This window comes from Mobula birostris, chromosome 8 (assembly GCF_030028105.1).
Source record: "Mobula birostris isolate sMobBir1 chromosome 8, sMobBir1.hap1, whole genome shotgun sequence".
Classification (NCBI taxonomy): domain Eukaryota; kingdom Metazoa; phylum Chordata; class Chondrichthyes; order Myliobatiformes; family Myliobatidae; genus Mobula; species Mobula birostris.
This window is the reverse complement of record NC_092377.1, coordinates 95543626-95564182: the sequence shown is the minus strand read 5'-3', so window position 1 is coordinate 95564182 and position 20557 is coordinate 95543626.

The window sequence follows — 20557 nt, the reverse complement described above, 5'->3', positions numbered from 1 at the left end:
TCAGACGGGATGGATATTGTTTTCTCTAGAGTGGAGACTGAGGGAAAACGGGTTGGAGATTGTTTTCTCTAGTCTGCAGACTGAGGGTAGACGGGTTGGAGATAGCTTCCTCTAGAGTGGAGACTGAGAGCAGACGGGTTGGACATTGTTTTCTCTAGAGTGCAGACTGAAGGGGAGACTGGATGAAGATTGCTTTCTCTAGACTGGAGACTGAGGGAGACGGGATGGAGATTGTTTTCTCTAGAGTGGAGACTGAGGGCAAACGGGTTGGAGATTGTGTTCTCTAGTCTGCAGACTGAGGGCAGACGGGTTGGAGATAGTTTTCTCTAGAGTGGAGACTGAGAGCAGACGGGTTGGACATTGTTTTCTCTAGAGTGCAGACTGAGGGGGAGACTGGATGAAGATTGCTTTCTCTAGACTGGAGACTGAGGGAGACGGGATGGAGATTGTTTTCTCTAGAGTGGAGACTGACGGGAGACGGGAAGGAGATTGCTTTCTCTAGTCTGCAGACTGGTGGGGAGACTGGATGAAGATTGTTTTCTCTAGAGTGGACACCGAGGGCAGACGGGTTGGAGATTGTTTGCTCTACAGTGGAGACCGAGGGTAGACGGGTTGGAGATTGTTTTCTGTAGTGTGCAGACTGAGGGCAGATGAGTTGGAGATTGTTTTCTCTAGAGTGGAGACTGAGAGCAGAGAGGTTGTAGATTGTTTTCTCTAGAGTGCAGACTGGTGGGGAGACTGGATGAAGATTGCTTTCTCTAGGCTGGAGACTGAGGGAGACGGGATGGAGATTGTTTTCACTAGAGTGGAGACTGACGGGAGACGGGATGGAGATTGCTTTCTCTAGACTGGAGACTGGTGGGGAGACTGGATGAAGATTGTTTTCTCTAGAGTGAAGACTGAGTGCAGACGGGATGGAGCTTCTTTTGTCCAGAGTGGAGACTGAGAGCAGATGGGTTTGAGGTTGTTTTCTCTAGTGTGCAGACTGAGGGGGAGACTGGATGAAGATTGTTTTCTCTAGAGTGGAGACTGAGGTCAGACGGGATGGATATTGTTTTCTCTAGAGTGGAGACTGAGGGCAAACGGGTTGGAGATTGTTTTCTCTAGTGTGTAGACTGAGGGCAGACGGGTTGGAGATAGTTTTCTCTGGAGTGGAGACTGAGAGCAGACGGGTTGGACATTGTTTTCTCTAGAGTGCAGACTGAGGGGGAGACTGGATGAAGATTGCTTTCTCTAGACTGGAGACTGAGGGAGACGGGATGGAGATTGTTTTCTCTAGAGTGAAGACTGACGGGAGACGGAATGGAGATTGCTTTCTCTAGCCTGGAGACTGGTGGGGAGACTGGATGAAGATTGTTTTCTCTAGAGTGGAGACTGAGGGCAGACGGATTGGAGATTGTTTTCTCTAGAGTGGAGACCGAGGGCAGATGGGTTGGAGATTCTCTTCTGTAGTGTGCAGACTGAGAGCAGACAGGTTGGAGATTGTTTTCTCTGGAGTGCAGAGTGAGGGGGAGACTGGATGAAGATTGCTTTCTCTAGCCTGGAGACTGGTGGGGAGACTGGATGAAGATTGTTTTCTCTAGAGTGGAGACTGAGGGCAGACGAATTGGAGATTGTTTTCTCTAGAGTGGAGACCGAGGGCAGATGGGTTGGAGATTGTTTTCTCTGGAGTGCAGAGTGAGGGGGAGACTGGATGAAGATTGCTTTTTCTAGCCTGGAGACTGGTGGGGAGACTGGATGAAGATTGTTTTCTCTAGAGTGGAGACTGAGGGCAGACGAATTGGAGATTGTTTTCTCTAGAGTTGAGACTGAGGGCAGGCAAGTTGGAGATTGCTTTCTCTGGAGTGGAGTCTGAGGGGAGACGGGACGGAGATTGTTTTCTCTGGAGTGGTGATGGAGAGGAGACAGGATGGAGATTGTTTTCTCTAGTGTGGAGACAGAGGTGAGACGGGATGGAGATTGTTTTCTCCAAAGTGCAGATTGAGGAGAGACGGGATTCAGATTGTTTTCTCTGGAGTTGAGACTGAGGGCAGACGGGTTGGAGATTGTTTTCTGTAGAGTGCAGACTGAGTAGGAGACTGAATGAAGATTGCTTTCTCTAGACTGGAGACTGAGGGATACGGGATGGAGATTGTTTTCTCTGGAGTGGAGACTGACGGGAGACGGGATGGAGATTGCTTTCTCTAGCCTGGAGACTGAGGGAGACGGGATGGAGATTGTTTTCTCTAGAGTGGAGACCGAGGGCAGACGGGTTGGAGATTACTTTCTGTAGTGTGCAGACTGAGGGCAGACGAGTTGGAGATTGTTTTCTCTAGAGTGCAGACTGAGGGGGAGACAGGATGAAGATTGCTTTCTCAGACTGGAGATTGAGGGAGACAGGATGGAGATTGTTTTCTCTAGAGTGGAGACAGAGGGCAGACGGGTTGGAGATTGTTTCCTCTAGAGTGCAGACTGAGGGGGAGACTGGATGAAGATTGTTTTCTCTGGAGTGGAGACTGAGGGCAGACAGGATGGAGCTTCTTTTGTCCAGAGTGGAGACTGAGGGGAGACTGGATGGAGGTTGTTTTCTCTCGAGTGGAGACTGCAGAGGGACGGGATGGAGATTGATTTCTCTTCAGTGCGGACTGACGGGAGAGAGGATGGAGATTGTTTCCTCTATCGTGCAGGCTGAGGGGAGACGGGTTCAAGATTGTTTTCTCTGGAGTGGAGAGTAAGGGCAGAGGGGATGGAGTTTCTTTTCTCTAGAGTGGAGACCGAGAAGAGACGGGATGGAGAATGTTTTCTCTAGACTGGAGTCTGAGGGGAAACGGGATGGGGACTGTTTTGTGTAGAGTGGAGACTAATGGGAGATGGGACGGAGATTGCTTTGTCTTGAGTGCAGACTTAGGGCAGACGGGATGGATATTGTTTTCTATAGAGTGGAGACTGAGGTCAGACGGGTTGGAGAATGTTTTCTCTAGAGTGGAGACTGAGAGCAGACGGGTTTGAGATTGTTTTCTCTAGAGTTCAGACTGAGGTGGAGACTGGATGAAGATTGCTTTCTCTAGACTGGAGACTGAGGGAGACGGGATGGAGATTGTTTTCTCTAGAGTGGAGACTGACGGGAGACGGGATGAAGATTGCTTTCTCTAGCCTGGAGACTGGTGGGGAGACTGGATGAAGATTGTTTTCTCTAGAGTGGAGACTGAGGGCAGACGGATTGGAGATTATTTTCTCTAGAGTGGAGACCGAGGGCAGACGGGTTGGAGATTACTTTCTGTAGTGTGCAGACTGAGGGCAGACGAGTTGGAGATTGTTTTCTCTAGAGTGGAGACTGAGAGCGGACAGGTTGGAGATTGTTTTCTCTAGAGTGCAGACTGAGGGGGAGACAGGATGAAGATTGCTTTCTCAGACTGGAGATTGAGGGAGACAGGATGGAGATTGTTTTGTCTAGAGTGGAGACAGAGGGCAGACGGGTTGGAGATTGTTTCCTCTAGAGTGCAGACTGAGGGGGAGACTGGATGAAGATTGTTTTCTCTGGAGTGGAGACTGAGGGCAGACGGGATGGAGCTTCTTTTGTCCAGAGTGGAGACTGAGGGGAGACTGGATGGAGGTTGTTTTCTCTCGAGTGGAGACTGCAGAGGGACGGGATGGAGATTGATTTCTCTTCAGTGCGGACTGACGGGAGAGAGGATGGAGATTGTTTCCTCTATCGTGCAGACTGAGGGGAGACGGGTTCAAGATTGTTTTCTCTGGAGTGGAGAGTAAGGGCAGAGGGGATGGAGTTTCTTTTCTCTAGAGTGGAGACCGAGAAGAGACGGGATGGAGAATGTTTTCTCTAGACTGGAGTCTGAGGGGAAACGGGATGGGGACTGTTTTGTGTAGAGTGGAGACTAATGGGAGATGGGACGGAGATTGCTTTGTCTTGAGTGCAGACTTAGGGCAGACGGGATGGATATTGTTTTCTATAGAGTGGAGACTGAGGTCAGACGGGTTGGAGATTGTTTTCTCTAGAGTGGAGACTGAGAGCAGACGGGTTTGAGATTGTTTTCTCTAGAGTGCAGACTGAGGTGGAGACTGGATGAAGATTGCTTTCTCTAGACTGGAGACTGAGGGAGACGGGATGGAGATTGTTTTCTCTAGAGTGGAGACTGACGGGAGACGGGATTGAGATTGCCTTCTCTAGCCTGGAGACTGTTGGGGAGACTGGATGAAGATTGTTTTCTCTAGAGTGGAGACTGAGGGCAGACGGGTTGGAGATTGTTTTCTCTACAGTGGAGACCGAGGGTAGATGGGTTGGAGATTGTTTTCTCCAGTGTGCAGACTGAGGGCAGACGAGTTGGACATTGTTTTCTCTAGAGTGGAGACTGAGAGCAGACAGGTTGGAGATTGTTTTCTCTACAGTGCAGACTGGTGGGGAGACCGGATGAAGATTGCTTTCTCTAGACTGGAGACTGAGGGAGACGGAATGGAGATTGTTTTCTCTAGAGTGGAGACTGAGGGCAGACGAGATGGAGTTTCTTTTGTCCAGAGTGGAGACTGAGGGAAGACTGGATGTAGATTGTTTTCTCTCGAGTGGAGACTGCGGAGAGACGTGATGGAGATTGTTTTCTCTGGACTGGTGACTGAGGAGGGACAGGATGGAGATTGATTTGTCTAGACCAGATACTGAGGATTGACTGGTTGGAGATTGTTTTCTCTAGATTGGTGACTGAGGGGATGCGGGATGGACATTGATTTCTCTGGAGTGCAGACCGAAGAGACAGGACGGAGATAGTTTTCTCTGGAATGCAGACGTCAGACGGGATGGAGATTGTTTTCTCTCAAATGGAGTCTGAGGGGAGACGGCCTGGTCATTGTTTTCTCTAGAGTGCAGAGTGAGGTGAGACGGGATGGAGATTGTTTTCAATGGAGTGGTGACTGTGGGGAGACGTGATGGACATTGTTTTCTCTTGAGTGGAGTCGGGATCGAGAATCTGGAGTGCAGACTGATGGTATATGGGATGGAGATTGCTTTCTCTAGAGTGGAGACTGAGGGCAGACGGGTTGGAGATTGTTTTCTCTAGGGTGGAGACTGAGGGGAGACAACCTGGTCATTGTTTTCTCTAGACTGGAGACTGAGGGGACACGGGATGGAGATTGTTTTCTCTGGACTTCAGAGGTGAGGCGGGATGGAATTGTTTTGTCTAGACCAGATACTGAGGATTGACGGGTTGGAGATTGTTTTCTCTAGATTGGAGACTGAGGAGAGGCGGGATGGACATTGATTTCTCTGGAGTGGAGATTGAAGAGACAGGACGGAGATAGTTTTCTCTGGAGTGCAGACGTCAGACGGGATGGAGATTGTTTTCTCTCAAGTGGAGTCTGAGGGGAGATGGCCTGGTCATTGTTTTCTCTAGAGTGCAGAGTGAGGTGAGACGGGATGGAGATTGTTTTCAATGGAGTGGTGACTGTGGGGATACGTGATGGAGATTGTTTTCTCTAGAGTGGAGTTGGGATCGAGAATCTGGAGTGCAGACTGAGAAAAGACTGGATGGAGATTGTTTTCTCTAGAGTGAAGACTGACGGGAGACGGGATGGAGATTGCTTTCTCTAGCTTGGAGACTGGTGGGGAGACTGGATGAAGATTGTTTTCTCTAGACTGGAGACTGAGGGCAGACGGATTGGAGATTGTTTTCTCTACAGTGGAGACCGAGGGCAGAGGGGTTGGAGATTGTTTTCTGTAGTGTGCAGACTGAGGGCAGACGAGTTGGAGATTGTTTTCTCTAGAGTGGAGACTGAGAGCAGAGAGGTTGGAGATTGTTTCCTCGCGTGCCGACTGAGGGGAAGACTGGATGAAGACTGCTTTCTCTAGACTGGAGACTGAGGGAGACGGGATGGAGATTGTTTTCTCTAGAGTGGAGACTGACGGGAGACGGGATGGAGATTGCTTTCTCTAGCCTGGAGACTGGTGGGGAGACTGGATGAAGATTGTTTTCTCTAGAGTGGAGACTGAGGGCAGACGGGTTGGAGATTGTTTTCTCTAAAGTGGAGACCGAGGGCAGACGGGTTAGAGATTGTTTTCTCTAGTGTGCAGACTGAGGGCAGACGAGTTGGAGATTGTTTTCTCTGGAGTGGAGACTGAGAGAGACGGGTTGGAGATTGCATTCTGTAGAGTGCAGACTGAGGGGGAGACTGGATGAAGATTGCTTTCTCTAGACTGGAGATTGAGGGAGACGGGATGGAGATTGTTTTCTCTAGAGTGGAGACTGATGGGAGATGGGATGGAGATTGCTTTCTCTAGCCTGGAGACTGGTGCGGAAGCTGGATGAAGATTGTTTCTTCTAGAGTGGAGACTGAGGGCAGACGGGTTGGAGATTGTTTTCTCTGGAGAGGAGACCGAGGGCAGATGTGTTGGAGATTGTTTTCTCTAGTGTGCAGACTGAGGGCAGACAAGTTGGAGATTGTTTTCTCTAGAGTACAGACTGAGGGGGAGACTGGATGAAGATTGCCTTCTCTAGACTGGAGACTGAGGGAGACGGGATGGAGATTGTTTTCTCTAGACTGGAGACTGAGGGAGACGGGTTGGAGATTATTTTGTCTGGAGTGCAGACTGGAGACTGAGGGAGACTGGATGAAGATTGTTTTCTCTAGAGTGGAGACTGACGGGAGACTGGATGGAGATTGCTTTCTCTAGACTGGAGACTGAGGGAGACCGGATGGAGATTGCTTTCTCTAGGCTGGAGACTGAGGGAGACGGGATGGAGATTGCTTTCTCTAGCCTGGAGACTGAGGGGGAGACTGGATGAAAATTGTTTTCTCTAGGGTGGAGACTGAGGGGAGACGACCCGGTCATTGTTTTCTCTAGACTGGAGACTGAAGGGACACGGGATGGAGATTGTTTTCTCTGGATTTCCGAGGTGAGGCGGGATGGAGATTGTTTTGTCTAGACCAGATACTGAGGATTGACTGGTTGGAGATTGTTTTCTCTAGATTGGTGACTGAGGGGATGCGGGATGGACATTGATTTCTCTGGAGTGGAGACCGAAGAGACAGGACGGAGATAGTTTTCTCTGGAATGCAGACGTCAGACGGGATGGAGATTGTTTTCTCTCAAATGGAGTCTGAGGGGAGACGGCCTGGTCATTGTTTTCTCTAGAGTGCAGAGTGAGGTGAGACGGGATGGAGATTGTTTTCAATGGAGTGGTGACTGTGGGCAGACGTGATGGACATTGTTTTCTCTTGAGTGGAGTCGGGATCGAGAATCTGGAGTGCAGACTGAGGGGAGACTGGATGGAGAATGTTTTCTCTAGAGTGGAGACTGAGGAGAGACGTGATGGAGATAGTTTTCTCTGGAGTGGTGACTGAGGAGGGACGGGTTGGAGATTGATTTCGTTTCAGTGCGGACTGACGGGAGAGAGGATGGAGATTGTTTCCTCCATCGTGCAGACTGAGGGGAGACGGGTTCGAGATTGTTTTCTCTGGAGTGGAGAGTAAGGGCAGAGGGGATGGAGTTTCTTTTCTCTAGAGTGGAGACCGAGAAGAGACGGGATGGAGATTGTTTTCTCTAGCCTGGAGACTGAGGCTAAACGGGATGGGGACTGTTTTCTGTAGAGTGGAGACTGATGGGAGATGGGACGGAGATTGCTTTGTCTTGAGTGCAGACTTAGGGCCGACGGGATGGATATTGTTTATTATAGAGTGGAGACTGAGGGCAGACGGGCTGGAGATTGTTTTCTCTGGAGTGGAGACTGACGGGAGATGGGATGGAGATTGTTTTCTCTAGAGAGGAGACCGAGGGCAGATGTGTTGGAGATTGTTTTCTCTAGTGTGCAGACTGAGGGCAGACGAGTTGGAGATTGTTTTCTCTAGAGTAAAGACTGAGATCAGACGGGTTGGAGATTGTTTTCTCTAGAGTGCAGACTGAGGGGGAGACTGGATGAAGATTGCTTTCTCTAGACTGGAGAGTGAGGGAGACGGGATGGAGATTGTTTTCTCTGGAGTGGAGACTGACGGGAGACGGGATGGAGATTGCTTTCTCTAGCCTGGAGACTGGTGGGGAGACTGGATGAAGATTGTTTTCTCTAGAGTGGAGACTGAGGGCAGACGGATTGGAGATTGTTTTCTCTAGAGTGGAGACCGAGGGCAGACGGGTTAGAGATTGTTTTCTCTAGTGTGCAGACTGAGGGCAGACGAGTTGGAGATTGTATTCTCTAGAGTGGAGACTGAGAGCAGACGGGTTGGAGATTGCATTCTCTAGAGTGCAGACTGAGGGGGAGACTGGGTAAAGATTGCTTTCTCTAGAGTGGAGACTGAGGGAAACAGGATGGAGATGGATTTCTATAGAGTGGAGACTGACGGGAGACGGGATGGAGATTGCTTTCTCTAGCCTGGAGACTGGATGAAGATTGTTTTCTCTAGAGTGGAAACTGAGGGCAGACGGATTGGAGATTGTTTTCTCTAGAGTGGAGACCGAGGGCAGACGGGTTGGAGATTGTTTTCTCTAGTGTGCAGACTGAGGGCAGACGAGTTGGAGATTGTTTTCTCTAGAGTGGAGACTGAGAGCAGACAGGTTGGAGATTGTTTTCTCTAGAGTGCAGACTGAGGGGGAGACTGGATGAAGATTGCTTTCTCTAGACTGGAGACTGAGGGAGACGGGATGGAGATTGTTTTCTCTAGAGTGAAGACTGACGGGAAACGGGATGGAGATTGCTTTCTCTCAAATGGAGTCTGAGGGGAGACGGCCTGGTCATTGTTTTATCTGGAGTGCAGAGTGAGGTGAGACAGGATGGAGATTGTTTTCAATGGAGTGGTGACTGTGGGGAGACGTGATGGACATTGTTTTCTCTTGAGTGGAGTCGGGATCGAGAATCTGGAGTGCATACTGAGGGGAGACTGGATGGAGATTGTTTTCTCTAGAGTGGAGACTGAGGAGAGACGTGATGGAGATGGTTTTCTCTGGAGTGGTGACTGAGGAGGGACGGGTTGGAGATTGATTTCGTTTCAGTGCGGACTGACGGGAGAGAGGATGGAGATTGTTTCCTGTATCGTGCAGACTGAGGGGAGACGGGTTCGAGATTGTTTTCTCTGGAGTGGAGAGTAAGGGCAGAGGGGATGGAGTTTCTTTTCTCTAGAGTGGAGACCGAGAAGAGACGGGATGGAGATTGTTTTCTCTAGCCTGGAGACTGAGGGGAAATGGGATGGGGACTGTTTTCTGTAGAGTGGAGACTGATGGGAGATGGGACGGAGATTGCTTTGTCTTGAGTGCAGACTTAGGGCAGACGGGATGGATATTGTTTTTTATAGAGTGGAGACTGAGAGCAGACGGGTTGGAGATTGTTTTCTCTAGAGTGGAGACTGACGGGAGATGGGATGGAGATTGTTTTCTCTAGAGAGGAGACCGAGGGCAGATGTGTTGGAGATTGTTTTCTCTAGTGTGCAGACTGAGGGCAGACGAGTTGGAGATTGTTTTCTCTAGAGTAAAGACTGAGATCAGACGGGTTGGAGATTGTTTTCTCTAGAGTGCAGACTGAGGGGGAGACTGGATGAAGATTGCTTTCTCTAGATTGGAGAGTGAAGGAGACGGGTTGGAGATTGTTTTCTCTGGAGTGGAGACTGACGGGAGACGGGATGGAGATTGCTTTCTCTAGCATGGAGACTGGTGGGGAGACTGGATGAAGATTGTTTTCTCTAGAGTGGAAACTGAGGGCAGACGGATTGGAGATTGTTTTCTCTAGAGTGGAGACCGAGGGCAGACGGGTTGGAGATTGTTTTCTGTAGTGTGCCGACAAAGGGCAGACGAGTTGGAGATTGTTTTCTCCGGAGTGGAGACTGAGAGCAGACAGGTTGGAGATTGTTTTCTCTAGAGTGCAGACTGAGGGGGAGACTGGATGAAGATTGCTTTCTCTAGACTGGAGACTGAGGGAGACGGGATGGAGATTGTTTTCTCTAGAGTGAAGACTGACGGGAGACGGGATGGAGATTGCTTTCTCTAGCCTGGAGACTGGTGGGGAGACTGGATGAAGATTGTTTTCTCTAGAGTGGAGACTGAGGGCAGATGGATTGGAGATTGTTTTCGCTAGAGTAGAGACCGAGGGCAGATGGGTTGAAGATTGTTTTCTGTAGTGTGCAGACTGAGGGCAGACGAGTGGGAGATTGTTTTCTCTGGAGTGGAGACTGAGAGCAGAAAGGTTGGAGATTGTTTTCTCTAGAGTGCAGACTGAGGGAGAGACTGGATGAAGATTACTTTCTCTAGCCTGGAGACTGGTGGGGAGACTGGATGAAGATTGTTTTCTCCAGAGTGGAGACTGAGGGCAGACGAGTTGGAGATTGTTTTCTCTGGAGTGGAGACTGACGGGAGATGGGATGGAGATTGCTTTCTCTAGCCTGGAGACTGGTGGGGAAGCTGGATGAAGATTGTTTTCTCTGGAGAGGAGACCGAGGGCAGATGTGTTGGAGATTGTTTTCTCTAGTGTGCAGACTGAGCGCAGACGAGTTGGAGATTGTTTTCTCTAGAGTACAGACTGAGGGGGAGATTGGATGAAGATTGCCTTCTCTAGACTGGAGACTGAGGGAGACGGGATGGAGATTGTTTTCTCTAGAGTGGAGACTGATGGTAGACGGGATGGAGATTGCTTTCTCTAGAGTGGAGACTGAGGGCAGACGGGTTGGAGATTGTTTTCTCTAGGGTGGAGACTGAGGGGAGACGACCTGGTCATTGTTTTCTCTAGACTGGAGACTGAGGGGACACGGGATGGAGATTGTTTTCTCTGGACTTCAGAGGTGAGGCGGGATGGAATTGTTTTGTCTAGACCAGATACTGAGGATTGACGGGTTGGAGATTGTTATCTCTAGATTGGAGACTGAGGAGAGGCGGGATGGACATTGATTTCTCTGGAGTGGAGACTGAAGAGACAGGATGGAGATAGTTTTATCTGGAATGCAGACGTCAGACGGGATGGAGATTGTTTTCTCTCAAATGGAGTCTGAGGGGAGACGGCCTGGTCATTGTTTTCTCTAGAGTGCAGAGTGAGGGCAGACGAGTTGGAGATTGTTTTCTCTAGTGTGCAGACTGAGGGCAGACGAGTTGGAGATTGTTTTCTCTAGAGTAAAGACTGAGATCAGACGGGTTGGAGATTGCTTTCTCTAGAGTGCAGACTGAGGGGGAGACTGGATGAAGATTGCTTTCTCTAGACTGCAGAGTGAGGGAGACCGGTTGGAGATTGTTTTCTCTGGAGTGGAGACTGACGGGAGACGGGATGGAGATTGCTTTCTCTAGCATGGAGACTGGTGGGGAGACTGGATGAAGATTGTTTTCTCTAGAGTGGAAACTGAGGGCAGACGGATTGGAGATTGTTTTCTCTAGAGTGGAGACCGAGGGCAGACGGGTTGGAGATTGTTTTCTGTAGTGTGCAGACAAAGGGCAGACGAGTTGGAGATTGTTTTCTCCAGAGTGGAGACTGAGAGCAGACAGGTTGGAGATTGTTTTCTCTAGAGTGCAGACTGAGGGGGAGACTGGATGAAGATTGCTTTCTCTAGACTGGAGACTGAGGGAGACGGGATGGAGATTGTTTTCTCTAGAGTGAAGACTGACGGGAGACGGAATGGAGATTGCTTTCTCTAGCCTGGAGACTGGTGGGGAGACTGGATGAAGATTGTTTTCTCTAGAGTGGAGACTGAGGGCAGACGGATTGGAGATTGTTTTCTCTAGAGTGGAGACCGAGGGCAGACGGGTTAGAGATTGTTTTCTCTAGTGTGCAGACTGAGGGCAGACGAGTTGGAGATTGTATTCTCTAGAGTGGAGACTGTGAGCAGACGGGTTGGAGATTGTTTTCTCTAGAGTACAGACTGAGGGGGAGATTGGATGAAGATTGCCTTCTCTAGACTGGAGACTGAGGGAGACGGGATGGAGATTGTTTTCTCTAGAGTGGAGACTGATGGTAGACGGGATGGAGATTGCTTTCTCTAGAGTGGAGACTGAGGAGAGACGTGATGGAGATTGTTTTCTCTGGAGTGGTGACTGAGGAGGGACGGGATGGAGATTGATTTCTCTTCAGTGCGGACTGACGGGAGAGAGGATGGAGATTGTTTCCTCTATCGTACAGACTGAGGGGAGACGGGTTCGAGATTCTTTTCTCTGGAGTGGAGAGTAAGGGCAGACGGGATGGAATTTCTTTTCTCTAGAGTGGAGACCGAGAAGAGACGGGATGGAGATTGTTTTCTCCAGACTGGAGATTGATGGGAAACGGAATAGAGATTGTTTTCTGTAGAGTGGAGACTGATGGGAGACAGGACGGACATTGCTTTGTCTTGAGTGCAGACTTAGGGCAGACGGGATGTATATTGTTTTCTCTGGAGTGGAGACTGAGAGCAGACGGGTTGGAGATTGTTTTGTCTAGAGTGCAGACTGAGAGGGAGACTGGATGAAGATTGTTTTCTCTAGAGTGGAGACTGACGGGAGACTGGATGGAGATTGCTTTCTCTAGACTGGAGACTGAGGGAGACCGGATGGAGATTGCTTTCTCTAGGCTGGAGACTGAGGGAGACGGGATGGAGATTGCTTTCTCTAGCCTGGAGACTGAGGGGGAGACTGGATGAAAATTGTTTTCTCTAGGGTGGAGACTGAGGGGAGACGACCTGGTCATTGTTTTCTCTAGACTGGAGACTGAGGGGACACGGGATGGAGATTGTTTTCTCTGGACTTCAGAGGTGAGGCGGGATGGAATTGTTTTGTCTAGACCAGATACTGAGGATTGACGGGTTGGAGATGTTTTCTCTAGATTGGAGACTGAGGAGAGGTGGGATGGACATTGATTTCTCTGGAGTGGAGACTGAAGAGACAGGATGGAGATAGTTTTCTCTGGAATGCAGACGTCAGACGGGATGGAGATTGTTTTCTCTCAAATGGAGTCTGAGGGGAGACGGCCTGGTCATTGTTTTCTCTAGAGTGCAGAGTGAGGTGAGACGGGATGGAGATTGTTTTCAATGGAGTGGTGACTGTGGGCAGACGTGATGGAGATTGTTTTCTCTAGAGTGGAGTCGGGATCGAGAATCTGAAGTGCAGACTGAGAGGAGACTGGATGGAGATTGTTTTCTCTAGAGTGGAGACTGAGGAGAGACGTGATGGAGATTGTTTTCTCTGGAGTGGTGACTGAGGAGGGACGGGATGGAGATTGATTTCTCTTCAGTGCGGACTGACGGGAGAGAGGATGGAGATTGTTTCCTCTATCGTACAGACTGAGGGGAGACGGGTTCGAGATTCTTTTCTCTGGAGTGGAGAGTAAGGGCAGACGGGATGGAATTTCTTTTCTCTAGAGTGGAGACCGAGAAGAGACGGGATGGAGATTGTTTTCTCCAGACTGGAGATTGATGGGAAACGGAATAGAGATTGTTTTCTGTAGAGTGGAGACTGATGGGAGACAGGACGGAGATTGCTTTGTCTTGAGTGCAGACTTAGGGCAGACGGGATGTATATTGTTTTCTCTGGAGTGGAGACTGAGAGCAGACGGGTTGGAGATTGTTTTGTCTAGAGTGCAGACTGAGAGGGAGACTGGATGAAGATTGTTTTCTCTAGAGTGGAGACTGACGGGAGACTGGATGGAGATTGCTTTCTCTAGACTGGAGACTGAGGGAGACGGGATGGACATTGCTTTCTCTAGCCTGGAGACTGAGGGGGAGACTGGATGCAAATTGTTTTCTCTAGGGTGGAGACTGAGGGGAGACGACCCGGTCATTGTTTTCTCTGGACTGGAGACTGAAGGGACACGGGATGGAGATTGTTTTCTCTGGATTTCAGAGGTGAGGCGGGATGGAGATTGTTTTCTCTGGATTTCAGAGGTGAGGCGGGATGGAGATTGTTTTGTCTAGACCAGATACTGAGGATTGACGAGTTGGAGATTGCTTTCTCTAGATTGGAGACTGAGGGGAGGCAGGATGGACATTGTTTTCTCTGGAGTGGAGACTGAAGAGACAGGATGGAGATAGTTTTCTCTGGAGTGCAGACGTCAGACGGGATGGAGATTGTTTTCTCTCAAGTGGATTCTGAGGGGAGACGGCCTGGTCATTGTTTTCTCTAGAGTGCAGAGTGAGGTGAGACGTGATGGAGATTGCTTTCTATGGAGTGGTGACTGTGGGCAGACGTGATGGAGATTATTTTCTCTATAGTGGAGTCGGGATCGAGAATCTGGAGTGCAGACTGAGAGGAGACGGGATGGAGATTATTTTCTCCAGATTGGAGACGGATTTGTGACCGCATACAAATTGTTTCCTCCGGAGTGCACAGGGGAGACAGGATGGAGATTGTTTTCACTCCACTGGAGACTGAGGGGAGATGGAAAGGAGATTGTTTTTTCTAGACTGGAGACTGAGGAGGGACGGGATGGAGATTGATTTCTCTTCAGTGCAGACTGACGGGAGAGGGGATGGAGGTTGTTTCTTCTAGCGTGCAGACTGAGGGAAGATGGGTACGACATTGTTTTCTCTGGAGTGGAGTGTAACGGCAGCCAGGATGGAGTTTCTTTTCTCTAGAGCGGTGACCCAGAAGCGACGGGATGGAGATTGTTTTCTGAAGATTGGCAACTGAGGGCAGACGGGATGGAGTTTGTCTTCTCTAGGTTGGAGACAGAGGGGAGACGGGACCAAGGTGGTTTTCTCTAGCATGCAGACTGAGGGGGGACGGGATGGAGATTGTATTCTCTAGAGTGGAGACAGAGGGGAGTTGGGATGGAAATTGTATTCTCCTAGAGTGGAAACTGAGGGGAGACGGGACGGAGATTGTACTCTCTAGAGTGGAGACGGAAGGAAGACGAGATAGAAATGGTTTTCTCTAGAGTGGATACTGAGGGGAGACTGGATGGAGATGGTTTTCTCTTGATTGATTACAGAGGGGAGATGGAATGGTCATTGTTTTCTCTAGAGTGGGGAGTGAGGTGAGTCGGGATGGAGATTGTTTTCTCCAGAGTGGAGACTGAGGGCAGATGTGTTGGAAATTGTTTTCTCTAGTGTGCAGATTGAGAGCAGACGGGTTGGAGATTTTTTTCTGTAGTGTGCAGACTGAGGGCAGACGGGTTGGAGATTTTTTTCTCTAGTGTGCAGATTGAGAGCAGACGGGTTGGAGATTGTTTTCTCTGGAATGCAGACTGAGGGGGACACTGGATGAACATTGGTTTCTCTAGACTGGAGATTGACGGGAGACGGGACAGAGATTGTATTCTCTAGAGTGTAGACTGAGAGGAGACGGGATGGAGATTGTTTTCTCTAGAGAGGAAACCGAGGGCAGATGTGTTGGAGATTGTTTTCTCTAGTGTGCAGACTGAGGGCAGACGAGTTGGAGATTGTTTTCTCTAGAGTACAGACTGAGGGGGAGACTGGATGAAGATTGCCTTCTCTAGACTGGAGACTGAGGGAGACGGGTTGGAGATTATTTTGTCTAGAGTGCAGACTGGAGACTGAGGGAGACTGGATGAAGATTGTTTTCTCTAGAGTGGAGACTGACGGGAGACTGGATGGAGATTGCTTTCTCTAGACTGGGGACTGAGGGAGACCGGATGGAGATTGCTTTCTCTAGACTGGAGACTGAGGGAGACGGGATGGAGATTGCTTTCTCTAGCCTGGAGACTGAGGGGGAGACTGGATGAAAATTGTTTTCTCTAGGGTGGAGACTGAGGGGAGACGACCCGGTCATTGTTTTCTCTAGACTGGAGACTGAAGGGAAACGGGATGGAGATTGTTTTCTCTGGATTTCCGAGGTGAGGCGGGATGGAGATTGTTTTGTCTAGACCAGATACTGAGGATTGACTGGTTGGAGATTGTTTTCTCTAGATTGGTGACTGAGGGGATGCGGGATGGACATTGATTTCTCTGGAGTGGAGACCGAAGAGACAGGACGGAGATAGTTTTCTCTGGAATGCAGACATCAGACGGGATGGAGATTGTTTTCTCTCAAATGGAGTCTGAGGGGAGACAGCCTGGTCATTGTTTTCTCTAGAGTGCAGAGTGAGGTGAGACGGGATGGAGATTGTTTTCAATGGAGTGGTGATTGTGGGGAGACGTGATGGACATTGTTTTCTCTTGAGTGGAGTCGGGATTGAGAATCTGGAGTGCAGACTGAGGGGAGACTGGATGGAGATTGTTTTCTCTAGAGTGGAGACTGAGGAGAGACGTGATGGAGATAGTTTTCTCTGGAGTGGTGACTGAGGAGGGACGGGTTGGAGATTGATTTCGTTTCAGTGCGGACTGACGGGAGAGAGGATGGAGATTGTTTCCTGTATCGTGCAGACTGAGGGGAGACGGGTTCGAGATTGTTTTCTCTGGAGTGGAGAGTAAGGGCAGAGGGGATGGAGTTTCTTTTCTCTAGAGTGCAGACCGAGAAGAGACGGGATGGAGATTGTTTTCTCTAGACTGGAGACTGAGGGGAAACGGGATGGGGACTGTTTTCTGTAGAGTGGAGACTGATGGGAGATGGGATGGAGATTGCTTTGTCTTGAGTGCAGACTTAGGGCAGACGGGATGGATATTGTCTTTTATAGAGTGGGGACTGAGAGCAGACGGGTTGGAGATTGTTTTCTCTGGAGTGGAGACTGACGGGAGATGGGATGGAGATTGTTTTCTCTAGAGAGGAGACCGAGGGCAGATGTGTTGGAGATTGTTTTCTCTAGTGTGCAGACTGAGGGCAGACGAGTTGGAGATTGTTTTCTCTAGAGTAAAGACTGAGATCAGACGGGTTGGAGATTGTTTTCTCTAGAGTGCAGACTGAGGGGGAGACTGGATGAAGATTGCTTTCTCTAGACTGGAGAGTGAGGGAGACGGGTTGGAGATTGTTTTCTCTAGAGTAAAGACTGACGGGAGACGGGGTGGAGATTGCTTTCTCTAGCCTGGAGACTGGTGGGGAGACTGGATGAAGATTGTTTTCTCTAGAGTGGAGACTGAGGGCAGATGGATTGGAGATTGTTTTCTCTAGAGTGGAGACCGAGGGCAGACGGGTTAGAGATTGTTTTCTCTAGTGTGCAGACTGAGGGCAGAGGAGTTGGAGATTGTATTCTCTAGAGTGGAGACTGAGAGCAGACGGGTTGGAGATTGTTTTCTCTAGAGTGCAGACTGAGGGAGAGACTGGATGAAGATTACTTTCTCTAGCCTGGAGACTGGTGGGGAGACTGGATGAAGATTGTTTTCTCCAGAGTGGAGACTGAGGGGAGACGAGTTGGAGATTGTTTTCTCTGGAGTGGAGACTGACGGGAGATGGGATGGAGATTGCTTTCTCTAGCCTGGAGACTGGTGGGGAAGCTGGAAGAAGATTGTTTTCTCTAGAGAGGAGACCGAGGGCAGATGTGTTGCAGATTGTTTTCTCTAGTGTGCAGACTGAGCGCAGACGAGTTGGAGATTGTTTTCTCTAGAGTACAGACTGAGGGGGAGATTGGATGAAGATTGCCTTCTCTAGACTGGAGACTGAGGGAGACGGGATGGAGATTGTTTTCTCTAGAGTGGAGACTGATGGTAGACGGGATGGAGATTGCTTTCTCTAGAGTGGAGACTGAGGGCAGACGGGTTGGAGATTGTTTTCTCTAGGGTGGAGACTGAGGGGAGACGACCTGGTCATTGTTTTCTCTAGACTGGAGACTGAGGGGACACGGGATGGAGATTGTTTTCTCTGGACTTCAGAGGTGAGCGCGGATGGAATTGTTGTGTCTAGACCAGATACTGAGGATTGACGGGTTGGAGATTGTTTTCTCTAGATTGGAGACTGAGGAGAGGCGGGATGGACATTGATTTCTCTGGAGTGGAGACTGAAGAGACAGGATGGAGATAGTTTTCTCTGGAATGCAGACGTCAGACGGGATGGAGATTGTTTTCTCTCAAATGGAGTCTGAGGGGAGACGGCCTGGTCATTGTTTTCTCTAGAGTGCAGAGTGAGGTGAGACGGGATGGAGATTGTTTTCAATGGAGTGGTGACTGTGGGCAGACGTGATGGAGATTGTTTTCTCTAGAGTGGAGTCGGGATCGAGAATCTGAAGTGCAGACTGAGAGGAGACCGGATGGACATTGTTTTCTCTAGAGTGGAGACTGAGGAGAGACGTGATGGAGATTGTTTTCTCTGGAGTGGTGACTGAGGAGGGACGGGATGGAGATTGATTTCTCTTCAGTGCGGACTGATGGGAGAGAGGATGGAGATTGTTTCCTCTATCGTACAGACTGAGGGGAGACGTGTTCGAGATTGTTTTCTCTGGAGTGGAGAGTAAGGGCAGACGGGATGGAATTTCTTTTCTCTAGAGTGGAGACCGAGAAGAGACGGGATGGAGATTGTTTTCTCCAGACTGGAGATTGATGGGAAACGGAATAGAGATTGTTTTCTGTAGAGTGGAGACTGATGGGAGACAGGACGGACATTGCTTTGTCTTGAGTGCAGACTTAGGGCAGACGGGATGTATATTGTTTTCTCTGGAGTGGAGACTGAGAGCAGACGGGTTGGAGATTGTTTTGTCTAGAGTGCAGACTGAGAGGGAGACTGGATGAAGATTGTTTTCTCTAGAGTGGAGACTGATGGGAGACTGGATGGAGATTGCTTTCTCTAGCCTGGAGACTGAGGGGGAGACTGGATGAAAATTGTTTTCTCTAGAGTGGAGACTGAGGGGAGACGACCCGGTCATTGTTTTCTCTGGACTGGAGACTGAAGGGTCACGGGATGGAGATTGTTTTCTCTGGATTTCAGAGGTGAGGCGGGATGGAGATTGTTTTCTCTGGATTTCAGAGGTGAGGCGGGATGGAGATTGTTTTGTCTAGACCAGATACCGAGGATTGACGAGTTGGAGATTGTTTTCTCTAGATTGGAGACTGAGGAGAGGCGGGATGGACATTGATTTCTCTGGAGTGGAGACTGAAGAGACAGGATGGAGATAGTTTTCTCTGGAATGCAGACGTCAGACGGGATGGAGATTGTTTTCTCTCAAGTGGATTCTGAGGGGAGACGGCCTGGTCATTGTTTCCTCTAGAGTGCAGAGTGAGGTGAGACGTGATGGAGATTGCTTTCTATAGAGTGGTGACTGTGGGCAGACGTGATGGAGATTATTTTCTCTATAGTGGAGTCGGGATCGAGAATCTGCAGTGCAGACTGAGAGGAGACGGGATGGAGATTATTTTCTCCAGATTGGAGACGGATTTGTGACCGCATACAAATTGTTTCCTCCGGAGTGCACAGGGGAGACAGGATGGAGATTGTTTTCACTCCACTGGAGACTGACGGGAGATGGGATGGAGATTCTTTTCTCTAGAGAGGATACCGAGGGCAGATGTGTTGGAGATTGTTTTCTCTAGAGTAAAGACTGAGATCAGACGGGTTGGAGATTGTTTTCTCTAGAGTGCAGACTGAGGGGGAGACTGGATGAAGATTGCTTTCTCTAGACTGGAGAGTGAGGGAGACGGGTTGGAGATTGTTTTCTCTGGAGTGGAGACTGACGGGAGATGGGATGGAGATTGTTTTCTCTAGAGAGTAGACCGAGGGAAGATGTGTTGGAGATTGTTTTCTCTAGTGTGCAGACTGAGGGCAGACGAGTTGGAGATTGTTTTCTCTAGAGTGCAGACTGAGATCAGACGGGTTGGAGATTGTTTTCTCTAGAGTGCAGACTGAGGGGGAGACTGGATGAAGATTGCTTTCTCTAGACTGGAGAGTGAGGGAGACGGGTTGGAGATTGTTTTCTCTGGAGTGGAGACTGACGGGAGACGGGATGGAGATTGCTTTCTCTAACCTGGAGACTGGTGGGGAGACTGGATGAAGATTGTTTTCTCTAGAGTGGAAACTGAGGGCAGACGGGTTGGAGATTGTTTTCTCTAGTGTGCAGACTGAGGGCAGACGAGTTGGAGATTGTTTTCTCTAGAGTGGAGACTGAGAGCAGACAGGTTGGAGATTGTTTTCTCTAGAGTGCAGACTGAGGGGGAGACTGGATGAAGATTGCTTTCTCTAGACTGGAGACTGAGGGAGACGGGATGGAGATTGTTTTCTCTAGAGTGAAGACTGATGGTAGACGGGATGGAGATTGCTTTCTCTAGCCTGGAGACTGGTGGGGAGACTGGATGAAGATTGTTTTCTCTAGAGTGGAGACTGAGGGCAGACGGATTGGAGATTGTTTTCTCTAGAGTGGAGACCGAGGGCAGACGGGTTGGAGATTGCATTCTCTAGAGTGCAGACTGAGGGGGAGACTGGATGAAGATTGCTTTCTCTAGACTGGAGAGTGAGGGAGACGGGATGGAGATTGTTTTCTCTAGAGTGGATACTGACAGGAGACGGGATGGAGATTGCTTTCTCTAGCCTGGGGACTGGTGGGCAGACTGGATGAAGATTGTTTTCTCTAGAGTGCAGACTGAGGGCAGATGGATTGGAGATTGTTTTCTCTAGAGTGGAGACCGAGGGCAGATGGGTTGAAGATTGTTTTCTGTAGTGTGCAGACTGAGGGCAGACGAGTGGGAGATTGTTTTCTCTGGAGTGGAGACTGAGAGCAGACAGGTTGGAGATTGTTTTCTCTAGAGTGCAGACTGAGGGAGAGACTGGATGAAGATTACTTTCTCTAGCCTGGAGACTGGTGGGGTGACTGGATGAAGATTGTTTTCTCTA